Source organism: Drosophila miranda, chromosome 2 (assembly GCF_003369915.1).
Source record: "Drosophila miranda strain MSH22 chromosome 2, D.miranda_PacBio2.1, whole genome shotgun sequence".
NCBI lineage: Eukaryota > Metazoa > Arthropoda > Insecta > Diptera > Drosophilidae > Drosophila > Drosophila miranda.
Genome location: NC_046675.1, coordinates 17,130,234 through 17,137,273, shown reverse-complemented (window position 1 = coordinate 17,137,273; position 7,040 = coordinate 17,130,234).

Below are 7,040 nucleotides of genomic sequence, written 5' to 3'. Positions count from 1 at the left end.
CCCAGGCCCAACCCTTTTCATGACTTAATCTTATCAGACAAGCACTGGCATTAAAAATGCACTTCAAGGTTCTGGCAATGATTATGGTTTGTGCCTGCCCGTTGCTCATTTCGTTAAATGGTTTTTTGCCAGGGCGCATAATTCATGGTTACAGGATTACAGGATGAAAGGAGCGACGAGCCTCAGCCATAGCCATTGTGGAAAATCAGCAACGCTTGTTTGCCCAGCTGATCGGGGACAGAGCAGGAAGGGTCCAGAGCCTAGGCCCTACCACAAATTAAGTCGTTGTGCGTGCGGACAGCCAGCCCTCAGATTTCATCAAGGTCGCCGTTGTACGTACAAGTACTAACTACACACAGCACTCGGTACAGCATGCCCCCGGTAAACGGCCTTCTGCCTTGACCTAAGCCAACTCCAGCTCCCGCTCCGACCCCTACTCCGCCTCGGACACCACTTCTGACATTAACTTTTCATTTCCAGGCGGCCCACGCGGCGTACCGGAGCGCATTAATGCCCAAGTTTATGGCAGCTGCGACTGCGTTTCTCTTTTTCAGCATCCCATCGAAAATAGAAAAGCCAACACACATGCCCGTGTCCGTGCCCCTGCCCGTGCGGCTACTGTGCGGAGTCGGAATCGGAGTCGGAGTCTCTGGCCTTAAGCTGATTTCGTTCTGATGCGAACAAATGCGATTTGTGCCATAAACTTTTGTATTAGCCAGGCTGGGGCGGGGAGCGGCATTTGGACAGGCCTCATTGTTTGCCCCCCCCCCTCATTGTTTGCTGGCCAACAACAAGTCAATTCGTTGGCTCTGGCTGTGGCTTTGGCTGTGGCAGGGGGCAGCATTTGCCAAAATCTTGCACAAATCACATAAATCGCCGCTCAAATCCCGGCACCATATTTGGCCAAAATGCCAAACTCACGGCTAATGCTCATAAGTTTCGCTGAGATTTCGCTGTATCGCCGATTGACAGGCATGAGAATACTTGCGGTCGACAACAAATCCATCTAGTACCGCTGGATATTCCCGCTCTACCGCTCTACCTCTCTACTGCTGTCTGTATCCCAATCATTCGATTCGCCTTTGAGCGGCGGCGTTGGCAATCATTAGCGACATGTGGTTTCTATAATTTTTCGTAATTACATAAATTGGTAAACGATGATGAGATGAGAAGTTCTGGAGCCCGCGGCCGCCAGTCGATTGCCAGTCAAAGTTATGCAATGATAATTGTTGGGTACTTGGAATATCTGCTAAATATTTATGCCACAAAATTGGAAAGGCATAGATGAGTCAGCGGATGTCAGCAGAGCTGCTGATGAAATAACCGACGACAATCCAGCAGCAGTGGCAATGATTATTGCTCATCAGTTGATCCCAATCCATCCAGAGATGGTTAATAAATTCGATTTAAGCGATGCTCATTCGGAGCTGCGCACAACTCAATGAAAGCGAAGCTGCTGGCCAACAATTTATTAACATATTACCAACAATTGTTGCAATTTGATTTGCTTTATGGCCGCAACGTGCCCGCGATGCGCCGCCAGCGATAAGCAGCCGCAGCCCCTCCTTACAGTTGCAGTTGCAGATGCAGATGCAGGAGATCCAGGCAGCAGATGCAGATGGATGGCGTGGTTGGGGCAGCTTCTGCCCACGATCCAAAGCGAAAGAAAAAAACAAGAAATTTCGCGTTAACTCGCCCTGTGTCTTGTACTGTTTGGGGGCTTCGGGAAAAAAGGTTACACAATTCATTTCATTTGGTGCAAGGCATAAATCAAGCCAACAACAAGCGGCAAGAGGCCACAAACCGGCCCCTGGACCACTGCACTGGACAGCGGACAGTGGATGGATCTTCCTTCCTGCTGCTAGCTGGGAGGTCGTCGAGCCCTGCCCCTGTCCCTGCCCAAGCCCAAGCCCCAGCCCAAGCAGACTTGTGATATATGATTTTGTTAATTTAGTTCATTGAAATAAGCAGACACACATCGCGGGGCAACTGCCTGTTGAATGCAAGAGCGGTATGTAAAACGAGTTCGTTGCCTAAGTCTTCTGTTTCGGGCCGTTGCGTGTCGTGGCACCAGAACTTTTTCGGGGGCTTGCTTGCGTAATCGAACTTGAAACGAAATCAAAATAAATGCGGTTAATTGAACGCCTGTCCCATCCCCGTTCCCATCCCCATTACCATTCCCACTGCCTGATGCCGTCCCTGTCGTCCGTTGACAGACAGATTCGGGGCGCTCTCAACCTCTCAAGGTTGCAGTGAAAGTGTTTTTACTTTTGTTTGCCCACTGTCCATCAGTCCGTCCGTCCGTCCGTCTGCTGGTTGTTTTATGACCTTTTTTTTTGCTGCTGCTGTTGTTGCTGTGTTTGCTGATGGGTCTGTTGATGCAGCATTTCGCAGGCTTCCAAGCGGCACTCGGCGTACTCATTCCAGGCTGACGAATTACATGCTATAAAAGTGGCCAGCGGCGGCGTCATCGGCTTCGGCATCGCCATCGCCATCGCGCCATCATCAGCATTCGCAGTTGCAGAAACAGCAAATAAAACCAAGAAAGGGGGAGGCTTTTTCAAGGCCGAGGCTTGGGATACCCTTAAAGACGGAGTGTTCCCAGGGACAGCGATTGACAGAGAAATGTTTGTGGAAATCCTACTACCCTCTGAAAGGGTATGTGCATATGTGCGATGCCAATTAATGGGCGTGAAAGTTTATTATCGTTTGCTGCCGCAGCCAGAGCCTTGCTCCTGCTACCCGGCTTTTCCTGCCTCTCCTCCGCGAGTGTTATCTCATCCGCAGACAATGGGAGGGTGGAGATGAGGGTGAGGGAGGCGGTATATCCATCGATAGGCCGCGGCGAATTTATCATTTTATTTGCCTTGTGTGGCAGCTGCGATAAACAACGAAATGTGCTGAAAAATTGCCACATTTTAATTATTTAAAGCGAGGCGCAACATTGTTGCCACAGGCCTGCTGCTTGCTGCCTGCTGCCTCTGCTGTCCTGTCCTGTACTGGCCTCGCCTGGCAACTTTCAACGTTTCTGTGCGTTGCACAATGGCTGTGCAAAATGCATCATCCACACATATGCATATTTTTTTTCTTCTCTATGGCCAATTATAAGTTCATTTACCTGTCGAAGCGGGCCATGCAAAACAAAAGGGGAAGAAATGTGTGCAGGCATGTGAAAAACAGCGCCACCGCATGATTATCAGTTTTTTAACACTTTCCATTTGGTTTTACTCTCATACCCTACGAGAAGGATGGGTATGATGAGCAGTCAGTCGGTCGGAAGAACGCGCAGAACCCTCTAGTCATGCATTTGGAAGATGGGATTTCTCTCTAAATGCTAATTTCTATAGACACCACAGTCTCCCAGGGTATCCACAGCTTCGGGAGCTTTATGTTTTGGTTGTTTTTTCTGTTGTTATTACATTACTGTTGGCCTGTCGCTCACTGCCGAGTGGCTGTCTGTGCTGCCGTAGCATTTGATTTGATTAAAAACCGCAGGCCAGCGCTATCTGCCTCACTTTGTCGCTGGCTGGATCTGGATGTTAACATCAACACTTTGTTGCTGTCCAGCAGCTCCTTTGGCTCGGATCGGAGGGGACTCCACCCCCCTCCGCTCGGGTTGTAAGCTGCCATGTAATCAGAGGCATTATGTGACATGTGCATGTACGTGTGTATATTGTTCCTTTAGAGGTCAGCTCTAGGCCAGTATGAATGCTCTTGACTGGCTTAATTAGCATATTAATATTGAAAGCCCGTATCATCCCGTATAATATACAGAAAATTTCATTAAAATTATCAGAGAATTGCTTCAATACAATACAATACGACATATCAGAAAATAATCTCAGGCCTTGTGATTTTTAAATCCAAATTGCGGCCGTTGCCGTTGCCGCTGGCCCGCCAGCCAAGTCGTGAGTCAGTCGGCAATTTATTTTCGCCGAATTAAATGCAAATTGACAGTTCCAATTGCATTCTAAAAAATACAGAAAAAAAGCCACAAAAGTGTATAAAAAACAGCAAAATCGAATATCCCCAAATCGAAATCCAAATGCAAATCGTGTTTCGTTGTTGTTTTGCAATTAATCAATTAGGCGCAGTCTCTCTCTCGGCTTTGGATCCCAGCTTTAGATCCCCATTTCCAGCTCCAGCAACAGTCCCGCGTCAGTGTCAGTGTGTCAGGCATTGACGAGCATTGGCGTTGGATTGTCACCTCGAGGGAGCTGCAAGAACCTCGCCAGATACCCCGGCACGGGCACTCCCAGCTCGGATCAGACCTGGGCCCGGGCTTGGGCTTGAGCCTGAACCTGGGCCTGGGCCTGGGCCTCTTGTATGCAAATTTAGCTCTTATTTCTACCCTGCCAGAGGGTCCTTTGATTTCCAAAAGATGTTTGCACTGCACAGATGTATGATCTTTTCTGCAAAGGAGCCATCTTTCGTATAAAACATGCACTCCAAAAAGAGCTTTAGTTGAAAGTAAGTCCTAGGTGGATTGCTAGGATTGCTCTTAGGGTATCTTAAGCTTTGGCATCCAAAAAATAACCTTCTTTTTGTGTGTGTGATTTTTTGAGCAATTGCCCCGCTGTTCTTGAGATATGACGCCGCATGCATAATGAGGCTGGGGGCTCTGGGGCTGCGGTGTCTGTATTCAAATGAGAGTGCAGTCTTTTGGCTTTGTTTTATTGCCTTTAAATTGCATTTAGCGTCAAATGTCTCGCGCGGGTAACGTAAATAAGCGCACAAGAAAAACATACGCGCGTATATTTTTATATGAATAAATCTTCAAACGACCAATCACTCAACGGCGACGGGAACGCTGCCAAAGGTGTGACTCAGAGCCGCGAGAGAGTACCCCACAAAACCTCATCACGATGTTCCCATCATCATCATCATCAGTGTCTAGAGCAGCGCCTCTACAAATACTAGCCGGGGGGTGCCAGTGTTACGGGGTATACTCGTAGTATTTTTAGCTGCGAGCCAAATTCGAATGGACAATTTGGGGCATGTTTATTTCGATTTCATTTGATAGATAATATAATTTGTGTTGATTGCCAAAGCGCTTGGCTATCTTTAGTGCGACCTTCGCCAGATGTCTGCCAAGATTCAGATGCAATTGCACTCAGGGATTACTCAACGAGCACTGCACTTCACACTCCTCTGCCAGAAGTAAAAGTTAGCAACGTTTGCTTTTCCCATGGCATAATCATAATACGAATACGAATACGAATATATACACTCTATTACCCAGAGATGATTATAATTTATGCAAACATTCAATAAAGCGGGGAAAATACGAGTGTCTGTGGATAAAGGAGCCTGGAATTATGGTTCATTTGTGCAGCGGGCGCGTTAATTGGATTACAAAGTGTACGCCCCCCTCCTGGTGGAAAGTGGAAAGCTACGTGCACGAGATACTGGCTGCTGATACCGATACTGATACCGAGACAGATGCAGATACCAGATACAATGTAAAGAGATATAGATACGCAAACCAGCAGCAGAGTCGCACATTAGCTGCAGTTGCTGCCACGGATGCCTCTGCTGCTGCTGCTGCCACGGAGTGTTGAATCATGCAATTCAAATAGACACGAACGAAAAACGAGAAATCATCATTAATATATCAACAGCGGCGTGTATCTTGCAGATACTCGTAGACGCGGCACAAAGATACACACAGCCACGAACTGCAGGCGCGTGCAGCTGAAAGGCGTATGAATGACTTTGATGATTGGGAAAGTGTTTTGTGAATGCGTTTTGCCTGCATTATGCCCCCACTCCCGCTGCAGCGCGCTGCCACATGCCACATGCCACATGCTAATTGCAGCATTTTCGCACATTGGCAGCTTTTTGTTGCTGCCACTTACCAGTGAGTCATGCGTGTGGAATAATCCGCTGAGAGCTGCCACCGCTTAATAATTTATTAAATTAATGATTTAATTAATAATTTGGCCCCGACCTTGCCCACCGCCAGCATCTTCAGATACAGATACATCTGTACATCTGCACGTCGCCCTGTGCCTGCGTTTTGTATCTTTCAATCTTTTGATTGCTCGGCAAGCCTTCATTAATTTCGGTTTATTTTCTTTAATGGTTTTTAACGGGCCCTAAAAGTCATGTGGTATACTCGTACATATCTGATATTTGATACATGAAAAGTTCACCCTCCCGAAGTTGTTGAAAAAGTGCACAGCATGTTGTACCGATTCCCCCCATACCCGATTCTGAATCCTGGCCAATTGCACAAGCCGCAAAAAGGGGGACAAAACGTAGCCCGAAAATTGCTCAAGAATGTTGATTAAACGGCTGTATATTGAGTTACACTGATAGGTCCAGCGCGGCCAGATGTATGTCAAAGGAATGTCTTTCGGCCGGAATCCATCGATAAAGGAGATCGGCTTTCGCAGGGGAGTCCTCCACTTGAACTCCCATAGAACTCCCCGCTCTCCATGTTCGTACGAGTATGTTATATGCGGATATGGCCAGGGTCTCTTATGATTTATGAACGATCCGTAGCCTCCCTGCATCCCTGCATTGGCAATCATCGCTGGGTAAAAACCAATTTATTTTATGCTGGCCCACAGTTCAAGACCCCGGCCAGACTTTCAGCTTAATATATATGTATATGTATTTTTGCTTATTATTATTACCTTTTTTTTTTTTTGTTTTTTCCTCCTGCTGCATGCAGCAACATAATTAAAAACGCTGCCCCGGCTGCCTCGACACCCGAAAAATTATCCAGGCACCACTGAGGCGAGGCAGCAGCAGCAGCAGCGCATTATTCCACCCATAAATGACGTGCGGCTGTTGCATTATTTGCCTTTCTTTTGGCCAACAGCAGCCGGGGCCATGTCGTTAATATTATTTGGCTTGATAAACTTCTGCCACAAGACAATCGAAATTACTCAATCACATCGAGGAGTCCGGAGCTGAAGCTGTGGCTGTAGCTGTAGCTGGATCCAAGGAGAGTTTCATTGGGGCTGGGGCTGGGGCTGGAGCTGCGGTTGGGTAGGGGGGCGTGCGTCAAATGCGGCCCAGAAAGCTGTCAA